The sequence below is a fragment of the Panthera uncia genome, chromosome F1, assembly GCF_023721935.1.
Source record: "Panthera uncia isolate 11264 chromosome F1, Puncia_PCG_1.0, whole genome shotgun sequence".
Classification (NCBI taxonomy): Eukaryota; Metazoa; Chordata; class Mammalia; order Carnivora; family Felidae; genus Panthera; species Panthera uncia.
In genome coordinates this window covers 52,742,666-52,765,104 of record NC_064813.1, presented here as the reverse complement: position 1 = coordinate 52,765,104, position 22,439 = coordinate 52,742,666, and the positions used below count along the sequence as shown (strand labels likewise).

At 39.0% G+C, this 22,439-nt stretch overlaps 1 protein-coding gene across 2 annotated transcripts in view; it reads left to right on the top strand.

The window, feature by feature from the left end:
* ESRRG (estrogen related receptor gamma) overlaps nt 1–22,439 on the top strand; it is a 227,763-nt gene that overhangs the window by 94,875 nt on the left and 110,449 nt on the right. The gene's annotated exons all lie outside the window — the stretch shown is intronic.

The window sequence follows — 22,439 nt, the reverse complement described above, 5'->3', positions numbered from 1 at the left end:
GTGACTGGTCAGATAAGCACCCTACTCTTGATTTCAGCTCAGGTCATGATCTCATGGTTCATGAGTTCAAACCCCACAATGGGCTCTGCACTGACAATGAGGAGCTTGCTTGGGATTCTCTCTCTCGGTGTCTCTCTGTCCCTCCCCTGACTCATGCATTCTCTTTCTCCCTCCCTCCCTCCCTTCTCAAAATAAATAAATAAACTCAAACACAAAGAATAGGAGCATTTTCAATTTTCTAATATTGTAAACTTTATTGCCCAGTAGAATTATCAAATAATAACTTATATTTAACAGTACCACACTAACAAAGCTTCCATAAGAGGGAAAATAATAATCATGTGCCCATCTTTAATTTCTTGACAGAAGAGCCCTTATAGAGCTTATGCTGTTATTGGACTGAACACGTTTCCACTTTCTTCAAATAAGCATGTTTTCAGAGTTCTAGATTTCTGTCTGGGTATTTGGGAAATGAGACCTAAGTTCTCTCACCAGAGTAAAAGTTTTTGTACCTTTATATAGATACTGTTTCGTATATTTATTTCTTAACCCGTCACAGCAAAACAGAGCATGACTTTTTCTTAAGCTGGCACCATGCTGTAAAAAAATGCATTCCACTAGATGGAGCAGAGTGGAATTAGAACAAAGCAGGAGTGGGATGTGTTGACAAGCTGAGTTGGCATCTGAGAAAGTAAGAACCAGATACAGTGTGACCAAAAAGAAGAGGAAGGGAATTCTAGGGAGGGATGCATTGGAAGGTAAAAGTAGAGAGAAACGGTGAGAGAGGAAGGATTATAAATGATCAGGAGATTTGCAAATAGATAAGAATGGCACCTGGGAATAGAGAGAGTTCCAAGTTTACAGATGACACTTAAAAATTCATAGCCACAGACTAGTTATTTTCGTGTGGATTAGAGACATTTTAGTTATTATTTGCATTCACAAGGAGGAAGGTTTTCTGTATTAAATCATACCATCATAACCATATGTAATATTTCAGATCTGGAAACCAGTGCCTTGAAAATGGGTCAGAAAAGGTACTTTGAGGATTTTTGCCTGTCATATACATTAATGGCCACAGACCCCAGAGCTACTGCTTTTCTTATGCTAAAAGTCTTTTGAGGTCTGGCAGACCCACTGAGCACAAAGATATAGCAGCAAAAGAGAAATCTTAGCTCCATGGAGTACATTTATGTACAGCGTTGCTAAACTCCAACTTATTTGTCTATCCTTACTCTGACTATCTCAACATAAATAACTCTCACTGCCTTTCTTAAACATCAGCTGATTATCCCTTGTGGAGCCACATAGAAGTTTATACTTTCATGCACATCAAAGTGCTTTAAAAATCAGAATCTGCTTACTTTTCTCTGTTTCACACTTTACCAGGCTAAATGTGTCTGATTCACTACTAGAATTACCTTAAGGCCCCTTATCATTCTGGTTGTCTTCCTTTCATTAGTTTTTACTTAATATGTTCTTAAAAACATAGTTCTCAGACTTGCACAAAAGGAAGGTGATGTTTTATGACTAAATTTTGCCCACCAGATCTGTTGGCTCCATTTTTTTTTTTTTCGTGAATTACTATCTGGTTTCAACTCCTTGAATCTTTACTTATCTTACTGATTTCAACATAATCTAGAATTTCACATTTAGCCATATTAGATTTTTTTTTTAATTTTCAACACTGTAATGGAGATTTTGGTTAATGCAGTAAGAACAAAATGCAAACTACAAATACCAGAAAGGATGAGACATCATTATAATTTTTACACTTAATATGATATCTACCTAAAAAATCCAGAGAATAAATTGAACAAAACTAAGAAAACAAATAGGAAAATCCAGGAAGGGAACTGGATATAACACGCACACAAAAATTATTAACAGATTTCCTGTACAGCGGCATTAAAATTCATATTAGATTTTTTTAAATCTCTTGAATTGGGACCTGTAGAATCACTTTGTCATCCTATATAAGCTAAATGTTTCTTTAGCTCGCTTGTAAATATTATAATACATTTGCAGTCTTTGTCTTCAAGTCATTGTAACTAATGTTGAGCAGGACATACCGTAAAAATTTCTAATTCACCTTTGGAGTTCTTTTGCTCTGCAAATTGACATCAGCCCATTAATACACATAATTTGAGTATGATCGTACATCCAGCTTTGAGTTGACCGGACTAATGTCATTCAGCCTCAAATTCTTCTAAAGTTGCTATCATCCACTCCACATGTTTGTGTCTTGTCCACAGGATTTTCATGGAGATTTTGTTAAGTCCCCCTTGAAAGCACTATCAGGATGTCTGTGGTATTCCACTTGTACGAGGAGAATAACCTGATCAAAAAGGGATATGAGGCTTTTCATGATATAAGATGATTTGACTTTTAAATTTGTTTTCTTCTATTTTAAAAGGATAAACTATCCAGTATAGAAAATGAATGTGGAAAATACAGAATAGGAAGAGGAAGAAGACCTCACTACCAAAAGGCAACTACTGTTTATGTTGTGTGCTTGAGTGAACACACACTTGCTCATAGGGCACTGAGCCTAATTTATTCCAAAATTTAGTAGGGGATTGGGGCACTCAGTTGGTTAAGTGTCTGACTTTTGATTTTGGCTCAGGTCATGATCTCACAGTTTGTGAGCTCAAGCCTTGCATCAGGCTCCCCGCTGACAGCACGGAGCCTGCTTGGGATTCTCTCTCTCTCCCTCTCTCCCTGCCTCTCCCCTGCTCGTGCTCTCCCTCTCTCTCTCTCAAGATAAATAAATGTAAAAAGCAATTTAGTAGGGGATACACGTCAGGATCTGTGGTTTTAAAAATCCACTGTTTTGCTTTTCCTGGAGAGGCTAGACATGTTGACAGCTATCAGTGGGATTCTTCCATGCTCTGGGTTTCTCAAAGATTAAAGAAAGTGCATCTTTAAATTGCAAGGTACATTATCCTAGGAGTCTGGATGTGACCTCCTTGTGCCTAGAAATTTGACTTCTATTCAAGCATGTAGGTGTTCTCTTATTATTTTATTTTATGGTATGCACTCTACTTTATTCAGAGGATCATTTTGTTTGGTGGGGGAAATGGGGAAAGAGGTAGGGGTAGACCTACCCAGCAAATGGTTCAGCATCACTGGTTCAGTTGTTCCTGTTGCATTATTTTCCCGGCTGGGGATCTTGGTTGCCATCAACGGAAATCAACTTTAGTTAACCTAAGCAGAAAAGAAATATAAATGGGCAGGAAAGTTGGTAGCTCATTGGGACTACTGAGAAACAGGCTCAGGAAATGGGCAAGGCTGCAGGAAGCTGAATGGCCAGACTGCCGCCAAGTTTACGCCCAGGAATATCCTCTGAAGGACACTGCTGTGGCCACCACAGGAACTGCTGTCACTGGAAACTGGAAGGTGCCCCTCAGTGCTCTCTCAACACTCCTCCTGTGAGTCATATTCCCTTTGCATAGATCAGGCAGGGGTTTCTGATTGCCGAGCAGGTACCCACTGTCTGCTTCTGGCGTTCAGGTTAGCGAGTGTCATGAGTTATAGTTGTCACGTGACGGGAGGCAGGACTCTCCTCTTCCCCCAGATCCATGCACTGGTGGATGCCCAGAGTGTAGGAGGCTGGTGCCAGCCCTTGGTAAGTAAGTACATTCTTACTATAACCATCTTTCCTAAGCCAATGAAAAGGAGGGCAGTTAAAATGGATTAAAAGATATTTGTTTTGACATCTTTTATAAGCCTTGGCTAATTGGGAAATATGTATTTCTTATTCATAGTTGTTTTTTCCTTCCTTCAGAATTCTGAATTTTTTTCATTTTTCTCTCATTTTCTTCTCACTTTTTTTCTTTCTTTCTTCTTTCTTTCTTTCTTTCTTTCTTTCCTTCCTTCCTTCCTTCTTTTTCTTCCTTTTTTTTTTTTTTTTTTTTTTTTGTTAAAATTCAAATTTGTGAAAGATTGTCCTGCAGTGGGATGTTGCATTAGAAAGGTTCTGGGCGAGAACCAAGGTGTACTTGGATTTGACTTTTTGCCTGTACCATTAATAGCTCTGAGCCTTGAATAAGCCAGTTAGCTTCTCTGCAACTCAAATTCTTCATCTATAAAATGAAATAAGGAGTACCTACTTTGTAATATAATTATATGAACTAAGAAAATGTTTCAGAGAACCTAGTCTATAATAGATGTTCAGAAAATGATAGTTTTACATCACTATCAGCCACTTTGGGTTCTGAAGATACTGCGTTCATTTCCCTTTGCAATTGTTAGCAAATTAATAATTAGATTTAAAAACTAATTAGATATCTAAAAACTGACTTCCTTTGGACTCATGCTGTGATCTTTCAATTTTTCCCCTTTGAAAGCAGATTTACAGCAAATACATTTTTTATTTTTCTATGATCCCTTTATTCACACATGTATTTCATAGTTGTGATCATAGCATATGCATTGTTTCTTACATATAGTTTTGTATTCTTCTTGAATGCTATGCCGTTAAAAATTAATGTCATAATTTACCTAACCGTTTGCTTCCTGGGGATCATTTGTTGTTTCCGTGGTAAATAAGATTAACCTACATATCTCGTAGAATTTTTCCCTGTTTGAATCATTTCTTTAGGATAACCTCTTCACAAGGGAGGGAAAACTGGGTCGAGTTGTATGGGCAGTTCTGTAGTTCTCGATATAACACAAACATCACTGAATGTTTTTGCAGCTATATCTATATATACGTGTCTTAGAGTCTCTACATATCTTAGAGTAGGTACGTGGTTGCACCCTGCCACCATCATCTCTTCATTATTATAAACTGCAAGACGATACGGTCACTTAGTCTTGAGAATTTTTTTACCTCCACACTCACCAATATGTTTACCAACAGTGGGTCCTTACTGGGGAGAATGACACTGTTAATTCGCTTGATATTATGCCTGTCTCCTGAGGCATTACATTATCAAGAAAGCTAGTCATGATTTTAAACATTTTTGATCGAAAATGTTATGATGATGCCTATTACGCATTGAGAACTGCACCCAGATTTGTTCATTTGTTCATTGAATGCATATTGTTCGTTGACCACATACCAGTTACTTTACTGGATTCCACGGGTAAGATGAATAAGGCATGCATCATGGCCCTTTAGAGTTCAGTCTATAAGAGGGATGGAAAGTGATTCTAAGGTAACAAGAATTGGGGTGTTCTAGGGAAGCAGAAGATGCAGCGGAAGCACAAAGATCGCCGATTCAATTGTCGGAAATCAGGGCAGGCTTACTGCAGAGGTGACATCCAAATGTAACCCTCCAGTAGGAGTTAGAGAAGCAGAGAAGGGAGGGTGATGTGAGAGAATTCCAAGCAGGCTCTATGAAGGAACTGCAAGCAGTTCAGTTCAGAGCCTGAGAAGGTGAATGATGAGACATGAGGCTAAAAACATGAGCAGGGTCCTGCTGAAGACTGTCCCTCAAGTTTGCATTTTATCCAGACAGAAGTGGGTGACATAGTGAGGAGTTCAGCCCGGGGGCTGATGTGATTAGATCCCCAGTTTTAGAAAACTAGACTGCAGTGTGCCCCAAGGACAAGGCAGTCTATGAGGGCAGTTGTGAAGATACCAGTCAGGATCCTGGTGCAGGAGTCCAGGGTAGAAACAATGACAGACTGAAATCAGATATCAGCTCTGAACTGAGAGAAGTGAACCGTCAAGTTAGTGGAATGGGGGACAGGGACATACACAGGCATGTCTGAGTTAGACTGCGGGGTCAGTAATGCCCCATTCTGCTGCTCTAGGGAGTCCAAGATGACGAGCAGGACTTGGGGGTAAAAAGGGGGAGAAGGGATGCACATAGCTTTTGACGTGCTGATTTGAGGTTCTTCGATACATGAGGAGAAGAGTGAGTTCCGGACAGAATCCTGGGATTGCTGATATTAAGTCAAGGGTAGGGGAGAGGAATCTATTGGAGATTAAGAAGATGGAAGAGGTGGGAGGGAAATTGCAGACAATGGGCTATCACAGAAGCCAAGGAAATGCGAGATTTAAGGAGGGCATGGTTAAAAAAAAACACAGAATGGTCAATTAAAAGAACTAAAACTTACCTTTGGGCTTGGCAATGAATAAGTCAAATCTGATTTTGGCAAGGACGGTTTCATTAGGGTCGTGTGGGCAGAAATCAGGTAGTGACGCTTTGGGGGTTGCATGCGTTGGATGAAGTAGAAGTAATGAACACGGACAAGTATTCCCGCAGTCTTGGCAGCAAGGGGAAAGAGGGGAGGAGGAGAGAGAGGGAGACGATGAACGAGAATAGTGGCTACAAAAAACTGTAATAACAACTAAAACTAATTGAGTTATTAACCATGCCATGTACTCTTCTAAGCACTTTATATGTATATGTATCTACATATATGTACATGTGTATGTATATGCCCATTTTATTCTTACAACCTTATGCAATAGGTATTATTATTTTCATTCCACACATTAAAATACTGAGACATGGAAGTTAGAAGTCTTGCCTGAGTTCACTTAACTTTTAAGATCCGGAGCTGGGATTTGAACCTGAGTCTATTTCAGAGTTTGGGTCTTAATCACTGTGTATATTGCCTCTTATAAGTACCATCTCCAGCAGCCTGGAATGATCCCTTTGTTTAGAGATCAGGTGAAAAAAACAAGAAGCAAGACTCCTCTTAGAGAACAAATGTTAATATAGAGATTTTTTCCCCCAATAGAACAACAGTAAAGAGTTTATCTAAGTGTAGTTGGGACAGAAGCAATCAAAGGGGCTGTGGAGACATTCCCTCTGTGATAAAGATCAATAGGGGGCTTGACTTAGCTCAGAGAGACACCTGAAGACTGCTGTGGTAGTTGAGAGTTAAGGTAACAAACATGTGGGAGCCTGGATGGGTCCCGAAGAAAGGAGTGAAGCTGTTCTTACGTATGAATCCTAATCCTGTAGAAGTAGATTAGATGAAAGACGAGTGGAGATCTCTGGTAGTTGTGCTGAGATGGGAGACTCTGCCATTAGCCCAGCTATAAGGTGATCTGCCTCTGATTGAGGTTTGCAGCTTTCGAAGCGGTAATTCTGACAGAGCACGTGAAGAGAGAATCGAGAGATTTGAATGATGCACCCTGGGGCAGGGTGAGTAGGGGGAAGGGAACAACTTAATAAGACAGTATTTCAAAGAAGCAAAGTAGGAAACCAATGGCCAGAAACAGAACTGGGGAGGTGAGATTGGAAACTGGTATCAGAAGAAGTAATTCACCGAACACATTTTTGTCGCATGCTCTCTCTATCCCATGAGCCCAGCCCTCTGATAGGTGATGGACATGGATTCGGCACGAGTTTATTTGGTTCAGGTGTGCCAGGTTTCAGGGAATACTGGGGTTTCTAAATCAAAGTAACTCACAGCAATTAAAAATATGAGACTGGAATCTGGGTCAGCATTTTAAGATTGGAGATATTAATTTGAGAGGAATAGCACAGAGATGAACATTGGTTCGTGTATCAATTCAAGAATAGCCTAAACTAAAAGAACGTCTTTTGTGTGTTTCTCTGTGTGAATTTCCATGTGGTGTTGAAGGCGGGTATGCTGAATATTCATTTCAGAGTAGACTATCTGGTCCAGATAGGGCACAAAAATGATGTCTTGATCACCTGTCATCAAATATCTCATGGCACTTTTTTTAGAGTTAGCACTTGGACCCTGGGGTCATGGCCACAGTCTACTGTAGGTCATTGGTTCTTACCTCTGGGAAATTTTGACAGGTTTCTTAGAGGCTTGGAATTATTTCTGTTCTAAACTGTCTCCTATTATTAGACACTGTTAAGTATCTGAATGCGTTTTCATCTTTGCAGTGATAAGTGAACATAGTAACAGAAACTCACAGTATTGCTGGAAATGAGTAAAGGCAAGTTTCTGTCCATGGTTCTAGGAATTTATTCCTCTTCAGATTTTTAGTGTTCAACACCCAACTGCCTGTGATTTACAGGAGAAAGACACCAAGGCTAGCATTTGGTGGTTACTCATGGGTTGTTGGTTTGTTTGTTTGTTTGTTTGTTTTTGTGACTCTCTGGGCTTTTTTCTAGGTCATAGTGGAAATGGTATTGGCCTAGCATAGTTTTGGGTAATGAAGAGTGTTTCAGACCCTTTCCAAATAATACTGGTCTGAGAATATGAACATGAGTAGTAGAGTCTGAGTTATGAATGATGATCCTGATAGAACAGTACCACTTGAACCACATGGATATACACCCTAGAGCACAATAAATATTTACTCTCTATGTAAACCTGCCTTGTTCTATACTTGTTTGTATTTCTGTGCATTTGGCTGTACACACACACACACACACGCACACACATCCAACTTATTTATACTCATCCCAGCCTGCGTGTAATACTAGCAAATCCTCAATCTACTTTTCATATTTAGTTACTATTGACTTTAATATCATTCAGAGAGTAAGGTGTCCTAGAAAGGTCATTAGTTTAATGTGCCGTAAGTACATTTTCAGTGCTACATACTTCAGTTATCTTTGTCAGTATTTGTGAGCATCTGATTAGTTTTAAGACCTCTTTCTTCTTTTCCTGCACCCTCAGAAGTTGATAAATTCAGTTGCCTAAGTGACTCAATAGCAGAGCTTTGTCACTGGCACTTTTCCTGCTTTGCCTGAAGAGCAGGGGTAGGGAATTCTTTACATAAGTACTCTCTGGACATGTAGGTGTATCATTTATAGGATGCAGGAATTGAGCTAGATGTAATGATATCACCTGCGTGGGTAATACTAATCTACATAATGCTGCAAACAAGGTATTTCCTGCTCCCTGTTCTTAAAAGGTAGAGTTTAACGATTTTTATTGCTGCCATGTTTAGTCATAAATTGCATTGAACTATGACTGTAGAGGTAAATATTGTGAACTCTTAGGGAAAAAAAAGAATATTGTTGAAATGATGGTATCTTCGATAGGAAGCATTTAGATTAGCCCACATGACTATCTCCTTGATCTCCATCTCTTTAAAAAGTGCCAATCTCACCTAGAAATGTGGAAATTCTTTTCAAATACACTAGTAATTTATTTATTTTGGGACTCCAGAAAGCTCAAATCAATGTAGAATATTTTGAAAAAAGAAACCTGTAACCAGAGTGATTTGTGTGCATCTTAATTTGTTCTTCAGGAAAATTCTGACCTTATAAATTGGGCTTATAAGAAGCAAAACACTGATAAGAAGCATGCACAACTAATGAAATGGTTATGGGCACTCCTTTGTGAGGAAAAATATATGTATGTATATAATATTATATAGTTATATATTTTTTTTCCTTTGCTTTCCATTGTAGCTATTTAATAAAAGGGAGAAACACACATTTCTCTTAATGTCATAGTGAACAGCTTTTCCATTATGCATTGGTCACTCTAATATGTACAGCGAATTTCAAGTGTAGAGTCTGTGCTTCTAAAGAGCTGATGATATAGTTGAGAAAGATCAAAGAACACCTAAAAGAAAACAAACAATTCATAAGAGCACAGAAGAGGTCCCATGTATATATGGCAGACACTGGCTATCAGAGTTCGCTTCCCGAGCTGATTAAAGATGACCAGAGTGTTTTAAGAAGTCCTTTAGAAGTGGACCTTCTACTCTTCTCAAAGGAATGTTAATTTTTAGAACAGCAGAGGTCAAGAGGAGGTACTTTCCTCATAGAGGTAATTGTGGCCGCAGTCAGGCAGGTATAGCTTAAACCACACGTGTAACTTAAGTGGTGTTTTCAGGGTATGGTAAGTATCATTCTGACTGGAGTCAAGTTTTTTGTGAAAGGCAGAATTTGGAGATAAGGATGAAGAAGTAGATAAGTCCCAGATGCATGGAGGGTATTGCTTGAATTCCAAAGCAAATACGTGCCTTTTATCCTGTAACATCCAGTTAAGTAGACATCCAGTTAAGGGTTTTGTGCCTTTAGGGAAGTCACAGGTGCACATGTTCCCATGATGGAAGAATGGAGAAAGGGACGGGCATGGAGTCTACTGAGCACATCACTGAAGATATTTAAAGTATCAAACAGTGAGAGTCCACGTGAGAGTGGTGGCAGTGGGACTTGAAAGAAAGAGATGGACTAAGAGACATTTCAAAGGCAGAATTAGCCTGTCCCAGTGCTTAACTGGATTTGGAAATACTGGAAGGAGCAATAATCATTTCATCAGATATATCAGTGGAACTATCTGTCATAATAGATTAATCCCTGCATGCCATCAATCTGTAGGTCTGAACAGCAAAGCCAAGATGATTTGGGAGAATGGAATTTTGTCTTCCGTGGTTGATGACCTGCTCCCAAATGGCTTATTTAATTATGGGATATTCTGTTCCCTCCGGGTGACAAATGTCGGAATGGCATCATTGAGAGCTTCAGATGTTGACTAGGGAATCCTTTCTTCTAAGGGGTGTGACTTCATTGTCATGTATCCTGAACATGTGGGCTAGGATCCCTCTCTATCTCCTTTTTCCTCACCTGCAGCCATGCTGGAGCCAACAGCCATCTTTTGATTGGATATGTGGAATTGGCAAAAATAATTATTACCATGTGTGACCCTCAATATTGTACCTCTTTTTCAAAAGTCTTTTAGACACATATCACTAGGATGTTTCTTTCAGTAGTACCGTGAGATAGGCATAATTTTCCAATAAAACATAAAGGAAAGAAAATTCTTCAAATTGGATAATAAGTTGGATTTTTGCCCATCTGGATAGAGTAGGTCAAGGTTAGTGCTTTGAGTGCTTTAGCCTAGAATAAGTAAGCAAAATTTTATACATAAATATCACTTATATGCCACTTACATTAAATTTGTGCTGTGGATACACATCAAGGGCTGCTTTCAGGGTCTTATCCATATTCATTGGCTGATGTAAAAGCAAAATGGGATGGGAGTCTTCACTGGAAAACACCCTACATGTTGACGTCTGGTGTCCAAAGTTGATGTCGATATTAATATTATCTTAAGGGATAGCAGATTTCAATCTGTTTGGAAATGTTTAGAAATCGGTCCCCTTTTCTACATCAAAGTACTGCTCTGCCTTCAACTATTTTCTCAAAATGGAGACGATTTAAGGAGATAGGTGCTCCAGATGATAACTATAAACACGGATCAAAGATCAAACACGGATGAAGGAGGTGACCATCTTATAGGAGTGTACATTGTTGTAAATATTTATATATGTGTTTCTCTCGAGGTCAAATAAAATGCATCTTAAAAATTTTCCTGGGTCCACATGTAAGTGATTAAATTCCTTATTCATTTTGTACTCACAGTGTAATGTGAATGAATTAGAATTAGTGAAGAGAAGATTGGCTTATATAATTCCGATAATTACTCCAGCCCACTAAAATGCATGCTTATTGTCAAGATTAGGGCTTATTAATTCTTCTTATTGGTTTGCCATCCCTTTAGTGGTGTGCCCTTCTCCAAACTCTTCTCGAGAACATGAACATTAAATGAATGAGTGAATAAAAGACTGAATCGGTAAATAGGATTCTCTGGGGGCAAAACAGCTTTTAAACTAGCAAATTGGTTCTGTGATGAACTGATCTAAAATGGATTAGATAATAATGATGATTTTCAATGAAAGATTTACGTGTATTGCTTTATCCTCAGAACGACACTGTGAGGTGTTATTTTTAACCCATTTTGTAGATTAGAAAGTTGGGGGAGAAAAGGTATTAAATATCTGGTTCAGAATCACACAGTTGGTAAGTTACAGAGCTGTGATTCAAACCCAGAAATTAACTTATGAACCCAGGCTTTGAGACATTACACTATACTATCCACTATTATAGAGTGGAGGACTCCTACCTTATATAAAAATTTTAGTTCTCTATGTGTTGAGAGCTTTTTGATATCAAAAGGGATTATTCTTTAATTTTTGAAACACTGGGAAGGGCCATGAGGTGGAGAAGTTGTGTGCTTTGGATCTCCTTGAGTCATTGTTGTATACTCAGGGCTTTTCTAAGTCACACTGAATGAGCATTTCAGTTTAAAAACATGTTAAAGCATTTTGCTGACTAAGTATTTCTAGGTAAATTGGACTCCCTGCTAGCTATTGTGTGGATTATTCAGTTATGAAGTTAGTTTTCTGGGTATCTGTTAACTTTTCAGCGAAGCAAACCATTCTATGTCATGAGACATGTAATCAGACTTCGATATGAACCTCAAAAAATATGATTGGGAAACTAAACCTATTTCAGGAAGAAGGGCCCATAATACATTGCAAGTTTCTGTTTGTGGGTTTTTTTTTCTCTTCCATTACCATTGCGTGGATTCCAGAACATAGTAGAGTTTCTAGCTGAGTGTTAGCTGCAGTGTTGCAGAGAAAAAGTTAACGTCCTAACTGTAAAGCTCAGTATCGCTGCCATATAAATTGCTGCCCCGTCTTACTGATTTGGCATCCAGTGAAAGTGAGAGGCCTTAATTCTTCTTTCTTTGAAGAAGGGAAGCAGGAAAAATGATGATCATGGGCTTTTTGATGAATCTGTGAGCAACCATAGAATGAAGATAGACCCAAATACTCTGATGGTATCTTTTTCTTTTGTTTATTAGAGGTGGTCCTTCTGAAAACATCATTTGGCATATGGTATTTAATTTTGTCTATACATTTCTGATGGTAGGAATTTCTGGGCTTCTGTAATTGTCTCTCTCTCTCATACCCAGGAGCATGTATGTACATATAGACACACACAACCAAGACTGCATGATATTAGAAATGTTTCACTTCTCTGACTCCATAGTGCTCGATGATGTTTCATAGTGTAAATGTTCTCAACGAGGAAAAGAGCCAAGTACACATATACTGGTAGGAGGCGTATTTATTCCTCACTAGGTTGGGTGATGCCACATGTCTTGCCGAATGAGTTTGCCATCCAGGAGCCTCAGATTCTGCCAGAGCCTAGGGTTCTCGTGGATGTGTTTGCCAGTAAGTCACCCATTCCAGGGAAACTAAAGTGACCTGCGTCAATGGCGTGGCTGTTCTCACAACGCTTGGTTGTTGACCCCAGGCCACCTGTCTTCCCTGAGTACCCCCATACATCTCTCTTTGAGAATTTCTAGTGCCCTACCATTTACTCAAGTTCATTGAATTTACAGTGATCACTCTTAACCTTAAACATATAAGGGAAAGAAAACAAATCCCACCATTTTATGTCCTACACTGTATTTGTGTACAAAATGTAAGGGACACAATTTTGAAAGTTGTTTTCTTCGGCATTCTAAGATGATGTGAAAAATCAACTAAATATTCTCTATATCAAAATGCTTAAGGACTACAGCTTCCACAAATGTTGTAAAATATTTTAAATGACAGTAAGCCACATATACGTATGTGGGAATAGTCATGTACATGTTACTGACTTACATACGTGTGAGATTAGGTGGTATACGTGAGTAAGCATTTAGCTGAGCAAAATCGGACACGGCACAAAATGAGACTAAGGTTGCAGACTCGATTCCTATAGAGCCTGTTTAGTTAATTCAGTTATTAATCCATAAATTGGACCCCCGACCCTTGGTCATAGCTTGTGTAATATTGCAGCTGGTCCAGAAAGGCAAAGCAAATGAATTAGGGCAACTCACCCCACTGTTGCAAAAACAAGCAAATGTATCAGGGTAGATCCATAATGTATCTGTTCTTCTGAGGGCAAGTTTAATTTTACTCTCAAATTCAGTGTGATTTTGATATTACTATGTAAGTCTTGTTAAAATATGTAAATAGGGCATTTACTAAACTGTCTTTATTTAGTGTTCTTTTAAGTGATCATAAAATTTTAATGACTATTATTACTGATACTCTAATAAGTACTTCAATGAATTTTTTGATGGTTAAATATAATTTGTATGTTACTCCAGAATCTCAATGTGGGGATTTTAATATTGAAACATTACCGTAAAATATTCATGCTATCAGCTTTCCATATTGCTATACCATAGAATAAATGCATGTTGATTTGAACTTAAATCTTTCTGACATTCAATGGTTTGGATATCACAAAATCTTGTAATGCATTAGTCATTCAGCTGAAGGAAAGTGACTTGCATTTTCAGAGTATTTATAAATTGATGTTAAAAACCATTTTATTCTAGCCAAGAAGGCTTCTGCTTTACAGTCTAATTTTGGACATATATGTGGGTTACTTAAATAGAGAGATAACATTAATCTTTCAGTAGCAACAAGTGCTGGGTGAGGTTAAGGCCAAGAGTTTAGCATTCCTGTTATCAAAATGCTATTGTTGAACTTAAGGACCACAATATGTGATCATTGCTGAATGTTTAAATAATTTGGATTCTTTTGAACTCTGCTACGTGATACTGTGTTTCCTCACACCTTAAGGCCCCCCACCCCCAAACTTTTTTTTTTTTTTTTTTTTTTTTAAGGCAGACCAGCCATTAGTGGGAAAGGTTTCATCTCCTGTGCCTGTGATTAGCTTGATGGCAAACAAAACAGCTCATGATAGTGTGTTCATGCTGCTATTTATGTAGACATTAGGCACAGGAACAGGTTTTTAACAATATGACTGCTTAGGCTTTATGTTACACATCATGAAACATTTTGTTGATGCTTTATAAATAGTGTTACCTATTTATAACCTCCAGCCACTATTCTTTTAGTGGCATTCTCAAGTGGCTTTTGCTTTCGTTAACATCAGCCACTCACGGGCACTTCTGTTCCATTGCTTGAAAGTTAAATGGGAATATGTGAGTTTTAGCTGGCCAAATCTTCATGCAACTCTGGGAAATTGTTAGAGGTAAGGAAGTTAGGATATAATTGACGTCAGATAACAAACATTGAAAATGTTGAAAAGGAACAGATCGGGTGAGTTTTATATTATGAAAATGTCACTCAACAGACTCAGAACAGTAGCTTTATTTGAAAAGATCTCTCCATACAATGAGAGTCTTATATTCCATTAAAAGAAGAAAAAGAAGAAAAAAACCTGAGGTGACAGGAGATTCCTATGGGGAAAAAGCTGTCTGTGTCTGTCTCAGGGTATCTTTGGGGGGCATTCATTCTCATCTTGGAGGTAGAGGGAAGATTTTAAAGTTAATAATATTTCTGCCACCTTCCTCCTTCCTTCCCATGTGCTTACAGGCAGAGGCACAAACCTGCCCTGTATCCCATGTGTCTAGTAGAGAATCTACATCAAAAGCAGGAAGGGCAGAGAAAAGAGAGCAAAGTGAGGGAAGGAGATGAGCCCTGTGTTTTGTGGCAGCTTGTAAAATCAGGAAAGGCCTTTGCGGAACCAGGAGCCGGGCAGAACTCCCACCAACGCCAAGTACCCCGTTAATGAGTGCTGCCCTGCATGGCTGCTATTTGGCATCACAATCGGTACAGGTCAACAAAGGATTCCAAGATTTGTATTAATAAACAAGGTAGAGAAATAGGAAGATGAAGTGAAGGGGAAAAAAATTAACCTTTCTAATTTTTTTTTCGGGTGACACTTTTTGACCTGGGAGGGATTGTAGTGAAGAGAACATTACCAAACCTGCGTTATCTGTGTTATAGGCCCATCCCCCGACTGGTTCAGAGCAGAGCGCACAGTTTCCGTTCACTTGCAACCTCCCCACGGGCTTTTAGCGATGGCAGAAGCCACTCACAGGTGAAGGCAACTCCGTGGTGGGTACATTTCAGATATCCGTGGGCACACGGTGGCCGAGCCCAAACCCAGTAGACCTTCTTCTGGGAGCATCCACCACATACAGCATCCTTCTTGGCAACTTCTGACAAAATGGAGCTGCGGCCACAGACCTGGATCCCTCTTATGGTGGTGAGAACCCTTTTCCTAGCTACAGAAAGCAAATGCATGACTCCTATAATATGTTCAGACTAAGAAGGGGACCCTGCCTTTAACAGGCAAGGTCTGCGGGTCTTGTGCATCATAGTCTCTGTAGAATAGGATGATGGCAGGCATTAAAGCTTGGGGAGGATATAAAAGTCCATCATAATAAGGCGAGGTTAGTGTATATCACAGTTCAGTGTACCAAAAAGGGAGGTGACTTTTCTGTCCCAGCTGATTATTTGCAAACGCCATAAACTGAGGTCTACTCTGTAGCCAGCTGGATTTCCAAAGCAAAGTCATTAAGGGAAGAGGGTTCATGCATCAAATGGGACAGTTACTTTAAAATGGGAGCAAGCAAGCCCAGAGTTAAGGAAATAAACCAGGATGAACGGAATAACTTGAGCACACGTACTTAGGTCACAGAATGAGCTACATGGTAGAAAATCATTTTATGCCCAGGAACCTTAAAGAATAACCCTAAAAAAAAAGTGCTCAAAGAGTCCAGATATACTTTTGTTCTTTGTAAACAGTTATTTCAGAGTGATTTCCCTAAAGGTTGGCGTTACCCTGCCTAAAGGTTTGTGGTCAACAAAAGTCTTTGGGGAAAGATCTTTAGCCACTTTGAAGTAGAAAGTCAATGCCTGCTCTGAATTGTGACAGGCTCATAAACCCCAAACAGGTCTGAATGGAGTGGAGGCATGAGAGAATCAATTCTCCCTGCCATTCTGGTAGGCAAAAATATTAAAAACTATGCTCAGTCTCTTGAATCTTTTATTTTCTTCCTTTAATGCCAAGCCATGTATAATAATCCAGCAGATTATACAATTAAAGCCCACTGAGAGGTCTGTTCATTTATCTTGGCTGTGGTTTCTATCAAGCATTCCTCAATTATTTCCCATAGTCTGTAGTTTTGTTTTTTTTTTTAACCTGGCAACGATGTCAACTTCAGTAAGTTAAGATGCTATGCTTCTTTTGCTGTTTCTGCTTCAGTGCCTTATTAAATGCACCAGCTAAACAGAAAATGCAGTATAAATATGTTTCATGAGTCATTTAAGGATTCAGCCAAGAGACATTGCAATTGACTTTTGAGTCCATTTTTAGAACAAACTCTTTCAAGACCCTTCTCAACAGGAACACTTCCCCTGCACTAGAACTGACATGACTGTATGCATTACTTTATTTTGATACTGACATTTAAACAATAAAATAAAGCCATTTAAAACAAATAGTAGTGCTTTAAGTGTCTGGGCTGTCAAGATATCAAATTATATAACTTGGAAAAAATCAGAATTCATTGTTAATGGTATGCACTTAACACAAAGGGTCGCTGGAGTACTCACCAGATATATATTCAGTTACCATGTTGGAGCTAACAGGCTGTATTCCTTTAGATAGAATTGAGTATATTCACTTAAATGGGCTTGACTCTAGTACAATCACTGTATTCAAATGTCAAAAAAAAAAGAGAGAGAGAGAAAGAGGATGTCACAGAGGGTCACAAATTATGTTGGATTTTGACAGATTGTAGCCTTGCTTTACAAGAGCAGTAACATCTCATTTGTCACCGTTTGATCTGTAAGTGCGGGAATGAGAGCGGAAGGCCCTCCATCTCCGCCACAATTTAATCGCTCTGAGGCCCACGGTGGTGGTGGGAGCCACCTGCCCAGGCACCGCACTGCTGATCTGTTTTAATTTAATCGTCCGTCAGCTGGATGAAAGCATAAATCGTCTCTCTTTGATCTGCAAATGGTGTGTTTTTGTAAAGCAGGGTGTGGGATCAGGGAGAAGGGACTTCAGATTTAGCGCAGCCTGGACACCATGGCCCTGTGGGCCCTATGGAGACCCCCGGAGTGGTGTTTGACTTCCTCGGAGTCGCAGACCGAGAAAAGACTGGTGAAACACAGAGCAAAACAGGGAAAGTAGCAGAAGGAAACTGATTTGCGTTAAAAGGTTAACAAATAAAACCTTCCAGGCATAATAAGATACTATTCTCAGAGAACGAAAAACGGTTACCCATTCATATCGACTCATCTTTTAAATACATTTTGTTGTTGTTAGCATTTGAATTTTGGCTGCAGGAGAAACAACAGAGGAGACTGTAAAAAGGTTTTATTGTTATTATTATTATTATTATTATTATTATCCTCTCCTGTGAATGGTGAGCCTTATGAATGTAACCTAAGTTTTCTAAGGACAGCATGCACAGTAAAAGATGGCTTTGTTACAGTTGGGAGGTATGGAGAAGCACACACTTTTAAGTAAACTAAATGACATGAAGCCTGAACACAATGAGTGCTACATCAAAACAGTTATTTTATGAGCATTTAAGTGGTCTCACAGACAAACATTTTAAGGTGCTTTCCACATCATTCCTTAGTGTATTTCTCAGAATCACAAATAATATATTTTTATGAATAAAAGGGAACCACTTTATAGCACTGCTGCCAGAAATAATTTGGGAAGGAACAACAGTTAAAAACACATTCCATGTTTTGGAGTTTTTAAAAGAATGACTCCTTAGTGCAGATATTAAAGCAATGGTACCAGGTTTTATAGCCATTAGTAGAAATACTTCACCATTATAAGATGCTACAATCTTGATAGTTTTGTTTGTTTGTTTTTTTTAATGAATCCTTTAAACAGAAACTTGGGGGCATGCTAGACATTTTGACACAGAAAATTTCCAATATATATATTTAATAACCAAAGTATTTCTAAGGAAGAATCCATTTCGGGAAAAATCCCCAAGAGTAAACTAGAAATTTCCAAAAGACTTCCCCCAGTCTACAGGGAGTTGCTCCATAAACCAAAGAAAAATTCCCCCTGAAATTCCTTTAGGATACCATGGAAAGCAGGAACAATTTACAGTTCAATTCCAAAAGCTAAAAATTTCTTCACTTGGTAATGGTTCTAATAAAATTACCAGCAGAGGGGGAGGCCCCCAAAGACCGGATGAGTCATCCTGCTTATTCTGGGCCATGTATTTAGTTTGGCGTTCACCTTCCATAATTTCCATTAATGGCTTTTCTAAGCAGTATTTGCATAGGAAACATAAAGGTGTCTCTGCCACTTCCATTTATTAAGTTATTCCACTGCACTGCTGCTGGCTCAGAGGTAAACATCGCTGAGCTTTTAGGTGAAATTAAGTCCCACAAAGCAGTTTTGGAAAAACTTGAATTTTGATAATGGGATCCTGAGGAGTAGAAATAGTGATTGTGCCACCTACGTCTGTGTGAGCGAAAGGGGAGAGCAGATGGTCTAGACTCTTCCTGCCTCGTAGGGCTAAGCTCTGCTCATGTGCTTGGACCCAGGACAGACCACAAAGAGGGAAGGGACACAGGAAAGGAGAGGGAGGAGATGGAAGAAAGAGGAGTGGAGAAAGGAAGTGTAAAGTGTGTTATGTCCTATATAACACACTTTTTTTTTTTTTGGAAGTGATGAAGGGCCCCTAGCAAGCTCCTTTACGTGCCCTTCACTGTAACCCAAGATCCTAGTCTTCTGCTTCAATTTTTTGACACCTTAGAATTGAAACAGCTCTTTTCCTGTCTTTTCCTCCAAGGCAAATTCATTCGTTCGTTCCTTCATTAGTTTGTTTCCTCCTTCTTTCCTTCCTTCCCTCCCTCCCTCCTTCCTTCCCTCTCTCTTCCTTCCTTCTTCCTTTGTTTCTTTCTTTTAGAGCAAGAGTAAATCTTAAGAGTATCAAGTATATAAACTACTGTCTTTGGACACATGCAGGGATTCAGCCTTTTCTTAACCTCATACATCTCTTCAGTTACTAAGCCTAGAGGATTCTACTTACAGAGGATCCTTTGATCTTTTTCGATGCATCCCCTCAGCTTGAGTATAGGTCACTCTCCTTTGTCATCTGCGTGACTGAAATTGTCTCCACTGGTCTACATGTCTTCAGTGCCACCTGTGCCCGTCACCTTTTGCACCGCATAGGATGAATTCCAACCCTCCGAGCCATTATATAGGCAGCTATTCACAATTAGAACCTAATTTATCTCCCTAGCCTTCTTAAGGTACCATAGGTTTTAGTCACCTTGCCCTTCTCCTGATTGCCTGCACGTAGCATGTCCTCATTCCTATGTATCTCTGTGCAGTCTCTCAGTCTGGAATGCCCTTCTCATCCTCATTTTTGCCTGGAGAAGTTCAACACATCTAGAAGAAATGACTTCTGTTTTGTGAAGACTTCCTGAATCCTTAGACAGAATTAACTGTTTTTTTTTTCTCTACATTCCCATAGGATTTTCTACATACCTCTAGTATAGCACCAAATATATTACAGTGAGTTGTTAAAGAGTCCCCCAGTGGATTCTGGGTCTTTGAGGGCAGACAGTAAGTTTCATTCTTGTCTGACCTTCTCGCCTCCTGCCCCTAAACCCAGCATGGTGTTTGGGACCTGAGTCCGTGTTCCATCAATATTGATGATAAACTCATTGGCAGTGGATATACTAGGAACATTCTTTGAAGGTTCACTTGAATTGTGTATGTATGTGTGTGATCATGCTTGTATGAGTGTGTGCGTGTTTATATGTGCATTATATTTGTTAGTAGCCTTAATTTTTACCTACTCTTTTATAAGATTTTTGTATCTAATGACTCAATGCTAGGATCTGTTATGCCAACTGAATTAGTCCTCCAGGCTACTCTAAGAAAATCTGGCTGTTAATTTATATGAAAAGGAACCACAAACAATACAGAGAGAGAAAGAGAGAGAAGAACCTACCATTTATATTGAGTCCCTACTGTGTGCCAAAGTCTGTCCTTAGATGCTTTTTATAATCTTAGTTATACTTCTCAGAGGCCATAAAATAGCCAGATCCCAGGTCTGCCATTTTTGGTTGAGTAAACTTGGGCAGTTACTTAGCCACTATGTGCTTCTGTTTCTTTTGCTTTTTTTTTTTTCTTCATGGATTGCTGTAAGGAATAAAGGAGTTAATGCATGTAAAGCACCTAAGATCTTGCTTTGCACATACTAAGTGCTCAGTATTGTCAACAAATATATAATTTTTAGTAGCACCTACTATCCTTATGTCCTTACAGATAAAGAGGCTAAGGCTTCGAGCGTGTTTAGGTATCTTGGCCAAAGTCATATAGCTAGGAAGGAGCAGAGCTGGGGCTGGAGGTGGGGGTGGGGGCATCCCATTCAGTGCTTTAGGCACTTATGTTTTTCCTCCACTGCAGCATGCCTCTCTCTCCAGAGTCCCCTATCAGAACCTGTCCAAATCATTGGTTAAATAACTCAGAAGAAAAAAAAAAATAATTAAATGATCACACTGAAGCTATGTCAAATGGGAAAAAAATATTCCACTAAATATTCTGTTAATGACTTCAAACCCCGTAAGCTGAGTTGACATCACCTATTACAGAGATGGGGAAATCAGCCAAGGATAAAGTTGGTTGGTGGGGATATTGGAACTCTGTATTTTTCTAAATTCATTGTTAAATCCTGCCAACAATAGGAATTCTGGTTTGGGAAATGGCAGCATCTTTAGGATCATTTTGGAACCTGGAGCAAAAGAAAATACAAACATTGACTTTTGTACAATTATTTAGACTTTACTCTAAGGGCACTTTATGTTTTTAAAGACTTCCAGTCTATTTTAATAACTTCTATCTCTATTGCTAAATGTGTGACCTCTAAATTGAAGGCACACCTGCTATTGTACATGCTGCTCTGTACCAAATACTGTATAGGGAAAGAAATGAGGGCTAGGCTTTTCCGTGACAATGAACTTCACTTTCGTGGAGACTGATCACTCTTGAGAGGTGATAAATGCCAGTGGAAAGGTACAGTAAGCCATCATATATTAAATATGGAAAAGTAGTTTTAAATAATACTGAAACGTGCAAAATACAAGCTGACAGCCACCACGAAATGAATTGTAAGCCAAGATTTTGTTTGACAGAATTAACAGCCAATGAAGATTTTGACAAGAAATGCCAGCATACACAACACACATGTTAGCTAATGTGTCAACAATCATGCTATTTTTACATATGTGTCTCCTGTCTCTTTTGGGGTTATTGTTAAGAAATTTTAAGATTATTTTCAGAAAAAAGTAGACTGTGATTTCTAAAGTGGTTTTTAATTGTGATTAATTATCGTACCCCAGAGTATTCTGTCTTCTTGAATCTGATTAAAATAGTTAGGGATCATACTGTGTTTGTATTTTTTCATAAAACAGATATTGCCAAAACATGAAGCCGGGATTATTGTTTTTGTTATTTGTGGCTAGAAGTAGGAATGCAGGAGCATCAGAGACTGTGGCCACTTGGGGGTTCAGAGCTCTGTTGCAGAAGCCGTTGGCAAGGATGAAGTGGGCTCTCCGGGTAGATGAAGGTGTGACTCCATCAAAGGTTCTCCCGAGACAAGTACAGAGTAAGTGTCGGCTTCTTTGCGAAAAGGTCTGTGTTCTCTTCACATGATGTTGATGTGCCAGCCATTGTGCTAGGCTTTAAGTATACACTAGTCAACAAAAGCCGACGTGATCCACGTTCTAGGAAAGTTGATGATGTTGTGTGTAATAATCTCCTGAATAAATGTAACAGCGGAAGTACTTATGTAGCAGAGGTAGGTGGTGCCATGAAGTGCTTGTAATAGCTTAACAAGCACAGCTTGTATGAACGTCTAACGTCGTACACATTACA